The sequence below is a fragment of the Cyprinodon tularosa genome, unplaced genomic scaffold, assembly GCF_016077235.1.
Source record: "Cyprinodon tularosa strain WSP-4 unplaced genomic scaffold, ASM1607723v1 ctg142, whole genome shotgun sequence".
NCBI classification, from domain to species: Eukaryota; Metazoa; Chordata; class Actinopteri; order Cyprinodontiformes; family Cyprinodontidae; genus Cyprinodon; species Cyprinodon tularosa.
Window position 1 is genome coordinate 1,756,748 of NW_024038243.1, and position 15,143 is coordinate 1,771,890.

Sequence of the window (15,143 nt, forward strand, 5' to 3'; positions counted from 1 at the left end):
ATGCATCCCTAGAAGTATAATTTAATTTCCATCCATCCTGACAAATATGGATATGCTGCATTTTAAATGTTTTTCTTGTAAACTTTGTAGTAAACTTGTAGATATATTTTATTGCATGTTGCATATCCCAGTAAATCTGTTTGACCTTTAAATCTGCAGCCCTCCCTACTTCTCTCTGTGCTCTGTTTAAAAAAGATTTATGAACCTATTTACCAATATTATGACGCCAGAAACAAAATTTCAAGATATGTAGAAGCTCCTCAGTCTGATTCAGTCTGTTCAATAAAACATTTTAACCTGTAAATGTGAGTCATGATCCTCTGAGAAGCTTTTTTTAATTAGTAAAGAAGAACAAACTATGTTTTCTCAAACTTCTTGCATTATATTACTAACTTGTATAAATTTACAATCTATTGCCATTTTCAGCTGAAAAAGCTCTGTATGTCTGACGAACAGATTTTTCGGTGGCATCTCTACTTTTTTTTTAACAAACCCGTCTCCTGAATTTTCCATAAGCATCTATAGAAGTAGGTGCTGGTTAATATTCACTGAGTGCTGCTGTGCGTCTCTCTCCAACCACGTAGCTACTTTGGACGCAGTGAAATGCGACCGCAAATCAGATGCCTCAAAGCGACAGATCCGATTATGTTAAACCAAGAGGCGGGACACAGGATCAGCGCGAGAGAGGAAAAAAAACACTGACTAAAAACGCTGTAAACACAGTTAGCTGCACCCAACCTCTGTTACCTTTGGTTTAAGTAAATGAGCAGAAAGGGGGAAAAAAGTGGAGATTATTGGTGGGGACTGTCCCCACCAGTCCTTCAGAAAGTTACGCCTGTAAATTAAACCAATACCTTACAAAAAATATATATATTTCATATTACAGATTTTTCTTTTTTTTTTATGTAAAAATGCTCATGCTTATTCAGTAACATTTCTTAGCATTAATGTTTTAGTCATTTACAATGCATTTCAAATACCCAATAGAATTTTCTTTTTTAAAGCTCAAACATTTTTTTTTATTTAGGTATGTTTCTCTTCTCTTTTATTTCTCTTTTTAGATTAATTTAAAAAATGCATACCTTTTTCAGCAATGGCTAAAATGATCAATATCTGCAGACTAAAAAGGAAGCAGAACTGCTCTTCAGGAGACTAAATCATCTCCTGGTTAATAAGAACTAGAATGACATCAAGGCATTAAGCATCACCAGGCAATCATCAGGCATAAAGATGAGTGATCCAAGCATCCTGATCTGCGTTCCATCAAAAACGTCACCAAAGACGAGAGCAGAGGAGAAATGGGTTGATTCCTATCAGGAACTGAAGTTGACGATGGTGACGCTCGTCAGTTTCCAAGCAATACAAGGCCTTGTCTATATAAAGCCTCAAACTGAATGCGAATCAGGACATTTTGAATTGAGAAAGCTTCCTGGAGGGGAAGGAAACGTCTTCAAACCTTGGAAATCAAGTCCAGTGGATTGTTTTTTAAACACTTATGTAGAGGTGTTTTTCCCCCCTTTAAAGACAGATTCTGGATATAAAAGAGAAAATAATCTGGTGCTCTAGTTTGAAAACCAGTGAGACCCAAGTTCAAACTTAAAACTGCAGCTTTGAATTAAAATGGCCCCTCATAATTAAAATACTAGGCCACCAGCAATGCTTATCATCAGTCTCCCTGTGTTTCAGCCTTTAATGAACAGAAAAACACGATGACTTCAACAACTCCCCAGGTTTAGCACATGGCAGACTAACCAGTTAACTGGTTAATGAAAGGAACCAACAGGATAAAACCCAGAACTTTAAAGAGAAAATGATCCAAACCAGCACCCACAGGACGGGGATGCAGAACCATAGAAACACCGGTCCAGGTCCAACAGAACATCCTCTACAAAACCTGAAGGTAGAGTGACCAGACGTCACATATTTCCGGGGCCAGTCCCCGTTTTCGACCCCTTTCCCCGGCTAAAGCTGTCCCCGGAAATGTCCCCGATTTTACCATTTTATGAATGAGGGGGAAAATGTTGCATATAAACTGTTATTATAGTAGAAAGAGCGCATGAGCATGCTGCCACAGAAACAGCTGTTAATGTATAGATGAGGAGCAGAGTGCACCAGTTTTAAAATAAACGAGGAAGTTCGTTATCACAGCCGGCTGGATGCAGCTACACTTTGTTACCCCGAGATCCCACATCCTCTGTCACCGCCCCGCCCGCTCCGCTCCAGACCACCAGCCTCCGCTGCTCCTCCCGTCTTGCTGAGCTCAGACTTTCTCGGAGCTCGAGGAGAGCATGCGCTATAATATTATTAAATTCATAGGATCAAAACATGCGGAAATGAACGCTTAATTTAATATGATACATAAAAAAAAAATCCCCATCAGCATCCAGCAGAGGTGCAGTTTCTGCCCAAATATTTTCTTTTTGTTGTGGATTTTTGTAATGGGGATAACTAGATTAGGATTGGGGATAACTAGAAAATAGGATTGTGAAAATATATTCCTGGCAGGTTTTACTATAACTTTATTAAAGGACAGATTATTTTTATGCCCTGAGAGCTTATTTTTTTATTCATCTATACCTGTAATTACAAAACATGTATTTCTGGTGTGGCTGCTTCAAGCTGCTCATGAGAATGATCCAGCTTTATAGATGTGTTTTAATGGTTTTAATTTAATCTGAATATAAAAATCTAACTACACTTTTTTAATAGTGACAGATTTTAATTGAGGCTGCTAGAGGCAACCCAATGCTCTGCAGCTGTCCATGATACAGGAGAAACAACTGGAGCCCATTTTATTTTATAGTTATCATTATGTAGAAGAAAAATATATCTTTTTCAATTTGTGCATATATATAAGTTTCATTTTATTTTTTGGAATGGAGAAAGAGGGGAATTCCCGCAGACTCTGTATTGATGCAAACTGGCCTTTCCCTAAAAACAATGTTATGTTGCTTACAGGGATGATGATAGGAGACTGAATGACCAGATGGCACTAATAACCACTATTGATTGATTAATATTATTTATCTTAATGCAAAAGGCGCATTGGTGGATTTCACACTTGATTTTTGTTTAAATATGAATAAATAAGAAAAATTGGATGAAAACATCACTGTCCCTGTTTCCTATTTTACTTTCATAAAAGGTATTTATTTTTATCTATGAGCTGCAAATGTCCCCAGATTAGACCTGACCTAAAGGGATCCTTGACTAGTTTTAACAACAGAATTTATCTGAGAAATACGCATTCTACATGTAAATACAACATGGTTAAATTAGTGTAATAACTTAATACTATTAAAATATCATCACACGTACACCTTCAAATCGGCGCTATGATTTAAAGTGCTCGACAACCTCTTTAATATGCAGTCAAGTTCTCCAGAGTCCTGCTAATGATCTGAGTATTTGAATTAAATGTGGTGAAGCAGAGATGCATCTAACGCCTCCTCCTCATTGAAATGCGTGTTTTTCAAACATCCGCTATCAGTCAGCATTTGGCTCCCTTACCATTTGCAAAAAAAGCCGGTCTAACCCCCCCGCAGCTGCATATCTAGTAACATCATAACGCTGGGCTAGCATTGATGATGTCACCAGTGCGACAGAAATAAGGAAAGCAAACAATGGAGAGCAACATGTAAGGAAGCCAGGGCGTAGCAAGTGTGCTCTATCGTTTTGCTCTTTTCTCTCTCCCAATCTCTCTCACCGGAGCCGCTCCATGTTTATCGAATGTAAACAGAGTCGTTTCTGCTTGTTAGATCAGAATCGACTGGCGTGGTGCACTGACATCCTTACCTGGCGTTGAACGGTGTCACATAAAATAGCGGTTAAACCCAGCTATGGTGTTCGCACAGCATGCTGATCAAAGCTGAGGTGATTTTAACGCGGGTCGCTTGCCGAGTCATTCGACCCAGGTAGACATGCGTCAGTGAGCTGTTAAAATTGTTTTTCAGCCAGTAGGAAAGGGGTAAATAAAGTGTAGGAGAGAAGCTCTCAAGGACTTTGAGGCCTGGTCTTTAAGGTCAAGGAGGAAAGGACATAAAGCAGGAAAGAAAGTTGGACTGACAAAATAAAGGACTGAAATAAATGGAAGTACTGTCAAATTGATGGGTAGACATACAGACAGATGGATGAATGGCTGGAAGGCTTTTCCAAACCTGGAAATTACTTGGAAAACAGGAATCCTGTTCCAAGACCCTCCTTCGGCATTAAGGATCTTTGCATGTAATCATGGAACTTTGGCAATCGATGAACTGCGGTAACTACTGATGTATCTGAATTATTATTACGTCCAGTAACAAACTTCTCCCACTATAGTCTGAGTTGACACCCTGAAATATAAAGCGATGATCATATTTTCACATCTGCTACAGAGCAACATACCAGACTAATAGAGAGACAGCTGCTGGTGGATCTAAGCTGGAGAACTAGCAGGTATTTGGTGTCTTCATATTCTGTACCAGTCCATCTGCGTTGGACACGAGCTGCACCATGCTACAAACCTCATCAGATCTGGGCTGCTATAATCAGCAGTCATGTAATGCTGAGGCTTACAAGAGCAGAAGCTTCCAAAACCACCAGCTCAGACATCTTGACACACGGTTGTAATCAGGCCATTGGCAGCCTCCTCTCAGCTGCAGGTACCCAGCAGGCTGCTGCTCAGAGCTGATGACAGAAACACCATTCGGCCTATTTTTACACTGTCTTGCTGATCAAAAGCCTTGCTGATCAAAAGCCAGTGAGGCGCTCTCAGTGACAGCAGGGGATTTGGTTTATTCCCAAGTGGTTCTCTGATGGGCTCCATGTCTGAGAAACGTAGGAAAAATAGAGACGCCGTCCTTTTTGTCAGTGGGAAATTTATTTTATTCCATCAACAGTGAGGTAAGGAGCCAACCACATTACTGAGGCTTTAAAACCACATTTAGTCCTTAAACAGAAAACCCAGACCGGGCTTAGAGAAGCCTACTACGCAAATATTTTAAATGAACTGATTTATTTTAAACATTCCTTTTGTGTCCTTCCTTATCTTTTAAAAAGGCTCATTTTCAGTCCTTATCCAGGCTTTCTGATGGATTTTCTTTGGACTTTGACTGCTTTTTCACTTTATTTTGTTTTTTACAGCTCTGTCAACTAACTAAGAGCATAAAGAAAGAACAGCATGTATCTTTTTATGTTTAATGGACAACTACATATACGCCATGATCCATCCGCTTCCAGTACAAGCCTAATATATGGAACTGAACTTGTCGAACTGTATGTCTTAATCATTTGATCAAATTAACTAGACACAAGCATAAAGCTGATTTTGTGGTCTTAATGCTACATAAATATATGGAGAGATTTAGACTGATTTCTAATGTTGCTTCAGGTCATCGAGGGTTGCAGACATTTGTTTCTGCACAGCTCTCCAAAGTTGGACTTAGGGTGGACCATTGGAACGGCTCCATGCTTTTCTTCTTCTAGGAATGTGTTGTAGATTTGTTACCCTGTTTGTGTTTGCTGCAGAGTTGTAAACCATCTTGGATTGAGCTCCAGCTTGTGGAAAACTCTCAAGAACACATAATAATTCTTCGATTCTTGGTAAGGTGTGCAAAACCAGGCCCAAATCATTACCCTAATACCACCGTGCCTGACAGCTGGTATGATGCGTTCAAAACAAGGCACGCATGAAATTTAAAATATACATACTATCTTTGAAACCTAGTAGACATTTGCTGTGTCCAAACGTACGTCCTAACCCCTAACTCTCTCAATCCCTAAATATGGAGCATGGACTATATAGTGGACTTTATAATGAACTAGGGTTTACTGACCGTTCGGACAGATGATCACTGCTTTTCACTCCCAGTTGGTCACGTGATTTGATTTTTTCCCTCAAGGACAATAACATGGTCCTTAGAGACATTAACTAGACAATGAAACATTCAGAATCAGGCTCAGTCATTAGCCAGAGTTAAGTAGCTTATGGATCTGCTTTTGGACACTAATAAATCATCGTCTCCTGCCACAGTGCATCACTTATGGGAACAAAAAACAAAAATTTTGCCTTTGAAACAACCTGCCTTCATTTATTTGCCAGTGATTTCCTGTTGTGTTTAGGATAATAGAGTCTAGATTACTTGAATCCAGGCCGACTCGAGTCCAAATCATCATCCCTCCTACAGTTAGAGGTCTTTGTGCTGATATGATGTGCTCATCATCATATCACTCTATTGGACATTGCTCCAGAAGTTCTTTGGGTTATCCAGATGCATTTTTGCAAACCTAAGCTGTGATACTGTATTCTTAAAACTCATGAACTTTAAAACACATCATGCTAAATCAGGCTAGTCAGGTCTAATAAAAAATAAAAGTCAATTTCGATTTGCATTTGAAAGCATGACTGTTCGTAATTAAATTAGTTGAATAACTGCAGCTTATCTACAGGTGATTACTGTTGCTTACCCAGCGTCTTGACATGTAAAGGGTTTGTTCTCTATTATGTATGTACAAAGAAATGACTTTTGTACAGTAGTGTACATACTTACTCACCTTCCCTCACCTAAAGACAGCCAGTAATACCTTCTAGGTCACAATCATGCCAACTCACTGCCACTCCTCTGCCATTCCAGGTTGCAGAACAAGCTGGTGGCCCACAGGACTTCTCTCTTATGGCCAAAATAATGATTAAAGATCTGTAGCCATGATAAAACCCGTTGAAGCCCGTGTACACATCAGTACTCCAATAATACATCAATACAGCCGTCTGCATACGGAAAAACAAAACAACAAAATATTCTTGTCCCACAATTGGTGACGTTGGTGACACAGAATCTCACCTCGAACACGTGCCCTGCCTCCTCCAACTTCAGGTGGGAGGTTTCCCCGACTCAGGGTGAAATTTAAGACCAGGAATGCACAGGTGTGAATGCATGTTGCAGCATATCTGCGCACAAGTATCCAAAGTGTGTCTGAATGGCTCTGACTGTCGGATATCATCCACACATGACAGCTTACAAACTCTGAGGTAATAGGATAACAAGTGATAATCCCAGGGCATCTTCATTACACATTTGAGGGGATAAAACAGCATGTCTGTCTGTTTACCTGACAGAAACCACTTCTAATTCATGTAGGACTCAAACCCTGATAAAAAAAGTCCCACTTTCTGTTTCATCAAAACCACTACCACCATGAAAATGCTGCTGAAGTCCACCGTCAGTCTGGGAAACTCTGACTTCCAGTATTTATACGCTCATTTCTTCAGGTTGACTCATGACAGCAGGCCGTTTTACAACAGTGTAATTTCATGACAAGACAAAGCAGGCTAATGATTAACAAGCCCGGCCGTCTGCTGAACGGGTGTGGAGGTTCTGAGGAAGATGAGAGAACTGCAGAGCGGAAGCAGCAGGGGGAAAAAACCCTTCATTCAATGGAACAGGAGTTCCTCCTTCCTCTAGTTTCTCTCCATTATTTTAACTTTTCTTCCCCAACATTTCAAAATATCTATTCTCAGACATTTGGGTGAAATTTTTAAATGTAAATATTTGCACTTTTCTTATCTAACTCAAACAAACACACCTCCTTTGACTGTTTTAGGAAGAGACTTTGCTCCGTTTAGCTTCCAGCAGCCTGGCACAGAGTGCACAGTAGCATAAATTGGATTGGTTCTTTGGTTCGTCAACCTCATGTCTTCATATAGGTGGAGGTAAAACCCTGCATCCCGCTAAACTTTAAAAGGAACAATAGTCTCCTAAATCTCGTGAACGGTTTTAGCCTTTTCCGCTCTCTGTAAGTGAATGACTGGCTGGTCTCTTAGCTCTGGCGTCGCCTGCAATCAGCCACAGGTATACAGACCTGTGGCTCAAACTTCAAAACATTATTTCCTTTTAAAATTATATGTTCTTCCCCTTTAGTGTTAGAGATACTCCAAAGTGCTGATTTTGTCCTCTTTGGGTTGTGGCAGCCATCTTTCTTTTAGCTGATTTGCCTTGTACAGCAACATGTGGAGGAGGGGCAGCCACATATCAGAATATGCTCCATACAAACTGGGAAATCTTTGTTTACTGTCACATTAAAGAGTGACTGATAACCGGCTCATGACTGGTTTGACTGGGAAGGACATAAAACTTAAATCATGTTTCTATTTTCCTTAGAGATGGGAGGCTGGCTGATATTTTTGGCCGATGATGTCGTTCTATTTCCCCGTGCCTGCATCCATTCACATATTCATTATTGCAGCGGGCAGCCGTGCTTTGACAAAGCAAATGCATTAGTGAGCCCTACCACTACCATCTATTGTTAATGTTTGCTTTGATTTGCTAAACGTTATTTTTTTGTTTAAATTCAGATTTACCTTTTTTTTTTATCATCGCGTTATTATTATAGTTTAAATAGAAGAATAAGCAATATCTGCTAAAATAAACAAAACAAAACGAAAGGAGCAGAAAAACAGAAAAAACTAAAACTTATCAGTAAACCTCTAGTGTAAAATAAACTAGACAGTGGTGTCGGGTGCAGGAGTTGCCCTGCAGTCGGAGGGTTGTCGGTCAAGCCCCTGCTCTGGATTTCAGTGTCGTGTCCATGGACAAGACACCTGCATTGCCCACTGATGGTGGTCAGAGGAACTGGTAGCACCAATGTTAAAATTGTAGGCTGTTCCAACCGTTGCATTTCCAAATTGCCCAGAGTGCTGCACGACTTTATACGAGTGAATAAAGTGAATGTGATTGGTCATTTATTCAGGGGGCAGGATTGTTATGGCGGAAGGTTCGCAAGCAAGTTTGATTGTGGCCGGTTTCTCTGAAGCATCTTGCTCACCAGTTAGCAACTTAGTGCTAGTAGGGTCCCAATGGGAAATTCCATTGGGACCAAGTAGCACTAAATTGGTGACTTAGAAACGACACTGTCATGAAACGCTATGGACAGCGGAAACATGCAAGAGGAGGAGAGTTTAGTGTCGGAGGTCGTGGATGAGTCTCCTCCGTCATCCATTTATTTAGAAGAGGAAAGCGGGGACGAAGATGTTGTGGAAGAGGACGCCAGGGTGGCAGAAGCTTGGTTTGGTGTAGAAGGCTTCCAGCCGTACATGTTTGAGCCCTTGTCCTGTGGACACAGAGGTCCATGGTGATGGACGTCTGTGTCCATCCCCGTGAACACTGGGACGGAACTCAATGGGAAAGGAAATTATTCTTTTTTGTTATTTTAAATGTTGCGTATATTAGCTGATGACAGATGAATCAAGATGCTATGACCGAAAAAGTTTGATTGACAGATGACCGTTGATATATGATTGGCCGAATCATTATATTTAGTGAGTCCCAGCGCACCTGCGGCTACGATGTAGTTTGCCACCATCAATGTGTGAATGGATGAATGAGTGAATGTAGTGTAAAGCGCTTTGGTCAAGTCCACTGACTTGAAAAAGCACTATATAAGTACTGGCGATTTACCATTTATTTTTTCAATTTTTCTAGTTTGTATCAAGATTACAGAGGTCTGGCAAGCATGGAAAGAATGTCTGTGGAGGCAGCGTTTCAGGAAAAGACTGCAGTAGCAGTGCGTCCGTGTCTTGGTGCCCCTTAAATCCATCCATGATCATCTCCATGGTGGTAACCTGGTTCTGGCTACCTGTGATCTAAGGCGTGGTGCATTCATTGGCAGATTTTGTCAAATCTTTCTAGGGAGGTGCTGATAACTTACAGAAGCCACAACCAACCCAGACACATGGCAAAGTTGCTGTTTGGTGAATTCCACTTAAACGTTCAAATTAGGAAAACTATCCAGCAATCTAACAATGTGTAGCTTGTTTGAGTTGCAGCCAACCAGATTTAAAACAAGCAGAAAATGCATTAATTCACATAACTTTGTTGTTCTATCGTTATTTAAAATAAAGAGACTAATATTACATGTTATCTTTGATTGACTCTTAACTAATCAACTGAGACAAAACTTTACCTAAAGATTATGAATAACCAAAATAATATGTCTAAACATAGATATATTAACCATTTTAAATTTTATCAGTTTTCATTAAAAAGCTGCAGTGAATTTCCACATCAAAAGGATGTTTTAACCCCATTTAAAAACTTGCTTAATAATGAAATCCATTTTTGATATAGCAGAGGTCTATAAGACATGTAAAAAAAAAAAAAAAAATAAAGTTTTCAATTTAAAAATTCACCCGGCATTGGTGCCCCAAGAGGAGACATTTTCAGCTGGACTGAGAGCAAATGTGTCTCTTTGGATGCTAAAGGATGCAGCCTTCTACTCTAAACCATTAGACCTCATAATGTGCAGATCTTCATTTATCAGGAGTTCACTCCTGAAAGTTTTCCATTAATTGTCTCCACTGAACTGCATGTAAAGGCTCTCAGTCCATTAGCTGCTGGAGCTCATCAGTGATGTTTGTGAAAGCATTTCCACTGAAGCAGCCTTACCCTAAACTGATACGAGCCATGTGATAAACGGGATTGGCTCACTGTGCTCCAGGAACAGATACCTAAAGGCAGTAAGAAATGATTCAGATTCTGATCAAACTGATCCTGTTGTTCATTGAAACGAAAAGCCTCAAACTGACTGCAGTTTAAACCACAGGCTGCATCTTTTTTATTGCAGCAGCGTTCAGAAGGGCGGAAATCCTGCAGAAACTTGACCAAGTTGTTCGATCATGAGGTCATTTAGACTGCTCCAAATAATCACGTCCATTTCAAAAACACAAAATCTGTTTCCAGCAATGAGTCGACTAATAAGAGTGAAGTCTCAAAGAGAATACAGTGAAATTTAAATGTCCAAAAAAATCAATAAAATAAGATGTCCAGGAATAAAAATAACCTTTAACAGACTGAAACAGAAAGCTGCTCTGAATAAAGGCTGAAGCTTGTTTTGGACTGACTTCTCCCATGCACACGCGCCAAAGTTTGGATCCTGAGGGGAAAAACTGAGCTCTGTCCCGCAGACACTCAGATCAGGAGGAATGAAGCATTAAAGATGATAAAGAGGAAAAGCATTCCCTGAAGCAAAGACAAGAACATCATTAAAGGTAGACTTTTCTGCTGAACTCACCCTGTCGAGCGTGTCGTCAGCGTCAGGAGCAGCAGCAGCAGGTCCTTAGGTGAGAAAAAGTTACTCCAAATCTCCCACAGCAAGCTGGAGGAACAAAATGACCCGAGTGGTGCTGGGTTATCTCATGGATCAATGCTGCAGCTGCTGCCACACAATCACACAGACGCTCTTCAGTCCAAACTCCTCTGCTGTCCAAGCTAAAACTCTTCAATCTGCGTGTCCAGCGGAGGAGACTGTGGGTGTGTGTGTGTGTAGCAGGAGACTGAGTGCATGTGTGAACAAGCAGAGGGAGTGTGCAGGAGTGTGTACACTCCCTGAGAGGGAGGCGACTGCGAGGAGAGGGAGAGAGAGAAGGGAGCAGCAGGTAATCACACTCCCTCCTCTCACTCCAACGCAGCGTTTGCTCAACCAGGATTTCTTACCTAATCTTTGCCGAGAGGGAAAGAAAGAAAACTGCAGACACTCCTCTTTACTCTTGTTGCGCAAAAAAAGAAAAGGAAAAAAAAAAACTAACAAAAAACATTCCCACTATGTCAAATATGTGCTTGCAGACAAGGTCAGAGTATTTCTCTCTTTGTGTTCAGTATTTGTTTTAGAACCAAAATTAGAGGCAGGATTATTTAGGTCCCTTTGACTCAAATCCAGCAAACTGGCATCAGAGGTGATGTCATTTATAAAACGAGTCCACCTGTGTCTGATCTAAATCCAGCCCTTCCAATGACGGCCTTAAAAAGGTTCTAAGGAGATACCGAGAGAACGAACGTTATAAAGAACCAGGAACAAAGCAGATGAAGAAGGGAGAAAGATCTTGAGATGTTTAAAACATGGTTAGCTTCTAAAACAATTTTCAAAATCCATCTCCCATAATTCAATCCATCATCTGATTATAAGGGGGGAATGGACCCCCTGCAGACCTTCCAAGACACTGAAGTCCATCTAATCCAACAGGACAGACAAGGGAAACATTCATCCAAGCAGCCAGGCCAGCTGACAGGACCACCATCAGGCCATTAAAAGCCCCATTAGCAGAGCGCAAAAAACATGTAGAATATATGGAAGGACGTCCTCTGGTCAGATAAGGGGATAAATTTATAAGTAAACACAGTCACTGAGAAGAAACACAACGTGATACTGAACACACGGCTCCAATGGTGAAACACGGTAGTGGCAGCATTAGGGAAGCTGGTCAGAACCATTACAGGATGAATAGAGCCAGGGAAACTGAAAAAAATATACAGTATAATGTGTGGATATATATGTACACTACCGTTCAAAAGTTTGGGATCACATTGAAATGTGAGAAATTGCAAAGAAATTGAAGATTTCCTACAAAGGTGTGTACTACTCCCTTCAGAGGACAGCACAAACAGGCTACTGCGGGTATTATTTAATGAAGATGCCAGTTGGGGACCTGTGAGGCGTCTGTTTCTCAAACTACAGACTCTAATGTATTTATCTTCTTGCTCAGTTGTGCAACGTGGCCTCCCACTTCTTTTTCTACTCTGGTTAGAGCCTGTTTGTGCTGTCCTCTGAAGGGAGTAGTACACACTCCCATTTCAATGTGACCCCAAACTTTTGAACGGTAGTGTATATGTGCGTGTGTATATGTAAATGTGCTTGCAACTTGATAAACTAAATGAAAAACCCCCTGCAGCCAGGAGTGAAAAAGGCTTTTTTCTCACTTTCATTTTTTTATTTCTTTAAGCTGTGATGCAAAAGAAGCCTTTCAGAATAAATATTTTATTATTTTTTCTGTAGATTTCTGGCTTTAGACCAGATAAAAACACATGTGGATCTTTCTCAAACATTCCCTCTAATAGTTCCTTTACCCGTTTCTAATCTTAAGATATAACTAATTCTAAATAAAAGGTTTTTTTTTTTATTTAATTTGAATATTTTCACACCTTTACATTTTTAAAATTAAACTGAGTTTTCATCCCACTTTTGGGCAGTCTTTGAGATTATCTGTGGAATTGCTGTTATCCGGCTGTATGAGGTGATTCAGAGAGTTCGAAGGTGTCACCGGTGAAACTCTTAAATAGAGTTAAGATAGCTACTAATCTTTCATCTACAGGTTTATTAAACATTCCACCTGAGTTAGTTTGGCTGATTATGTCTACCCCATGTAGGGATGGACAATGATGCAATATCAATATTAATTGCGTATATAATCTTATTCAATAATGGTCGTATGACGTTTATGACCCTTTTTCGATATACATTTTAGTCTATTTAAGTGTTTTTTCCCGTTATCTTATTTAGGCCTTTTAGTTAATCGTCAGCCTGAACACTTAAATTCGGCCAATCATATATCAACGGTCATCTGTCAATCACATTTTTTCAGTCATGGCATCTTGATTCATCCATCCATCCATCCATTATCTTACACGCTTGTCCCAATTGGGGTCGCGAGGGGTGCTGGTGCCTATCTCCAGCAGTCAATGGGCGAGAGGCGGGGTACACCCTGGACAGGTTGCCAGTCCATCGCAGGGCAACACAGAGACACACAGGACAAACAACCATTCACACACACACTCACACCTAAGGACAATTTAGAGAAGCCAATTAACCTAACAGTCATGTTTTTGGACCGTGGGAGGAAGCCGGAGTACCCGGAGAGAACCCACGCATGCCCAGGGAGAACATGCAAACTCCATGCAGAAAGACCCTGGGCCAGAAATTGAACCCAGAACCTTCTTGCTGCAAGGCAGCAGTGCTAACCACTGCGCCACTGAGCAGCCCATCTTGATTCATGTCGCAGCTAATATACGCAACGGTTGAAATAAGAAATAAGAATAATTTACTTTCCCATTGAGTTCCGTCCCAGTGTTCATGGGGGTGGACGTCTGTGTCTTCAGCAGACGTAGAGCTAACAGAACTGGCAGCGTTGCGAGGCAAGGGCTCAAACATGTATGGCTGTAAGCCTTCTACACCAAACCAAGCTTCTGCCGCCCTGGCGTCCTCTTCCACAACATCTTCATCCCCACTTTCCTTTCTCTAAATAAAAAATGTATGACGGAGGAGACTCATCCACGACCTCCGACACTAAACTCTCCTCCTCTTGCATGGTTCTGCTGTCCATAGCGTTCCTTGACGGTGTCGTTTCTAAGTCACCAATTTAGTGCTACTTGGTCCCAATGGAATTTCCCATTGGGAACCTACTAGCACTAAGCTGCTAACTGGTTAGCAAGATGCTTCCAACAAACTGGCCACAATCCAATTTGCTAATTATTATGAAGATTTGTGAGCACATATTTTTAGGCTTAGCTTTATCTTTTAAATGTATGAAAGTCAGTCAAAAAAATAAAGGGGGAGATAACAGAAACTGTAAAAGAGGGAAGAACCCTTAAGACTGAAATACGAGGAGGGCGAGATGATCAGCTGGTTATATGTTCATTTTAATCTGTTCAGCTTGTAGCATAGTAACAAGTAGTAACATAACAAAACATTTTCATAAGCTTGCATAGGGATCTGTTCTGGTCATTACTGGAAGTCTTTCTGAGGCTCGATATCAGAAGCGTATCATATCGACCGACATTGAGAAATGTATCATGATATGAGATTAGGTAATCTCATCAGTAATAATCCATGGTTTCTTTTTTTTTCAGATTTTTCACCTTTTGCTGTAAAAGGGGTGAAGAAGTGGCAACCAGATTTATTGCTGCATCTTTCACAAAATAAAAAAAAAGAAAAAGAGGGAAATGTTGGAATCATAAGAAATAGCCTTACAATGAAGTAGGTTTGTGCATTTTAGTTTTAAATCAATCATCATTAGTATCAACTGAAGATTTTTCTTAAGAGTACATCCAAGAGTAATGCCATGCAAAATTCCTCAGGCAACTGTTAGGACAGCTCAGTGACAGCACTAGGGAGATATTTCATATTTCAGATATTAAAAAATATAGTTTTGGCTAGTGTGACTAGTCCAAATTAACTGAAATATCTTGATTATAATTCCGGATGTGTAACACTTTAAATGATAAATCAGATTACATCATTTGATATGTCTCAAAATGTATTTTGACTCTCTAAAATAGATAAATGAATGAAAAGATACCTTGAATTGTTATTTTTCCCTAGACATAATATAAAAATATAAA

At 40.2% G+C, this 15,143-nt stretch overlaps 1 protein-coding gene across 4 annotated transcripts in view; it reads right to left on the bottom strand.

The window, feature by feature from the left end:
• coro2a (coronin, actin binding protein, 2A) overlaps window positions 1-15,143 on the bottom strand; it is a 70,097-nt gene that overhangs the window by 22,030 nt on the left and 32,924 nt on the right. The window contains exon 2 of one of the 4 annotated variants that reach the window (XM_038278602.1): window positions 11,044-11,127. The exons of 1 other annotated variant lie outside the window; for it this stretch is intronic. The gene's annotated coding sequence lies outside the window, so the exon portion shown is untranslated. Of the gene's footprint in view, window positions 1-6,818; window positions 6,934-11,043; window positions 11,332-15,143 lie in introns of those variants that run through there. 2 more of the 4 variants (XM_038278601.1, XM_038278604.1) reach the window with 2 other exon arrangements.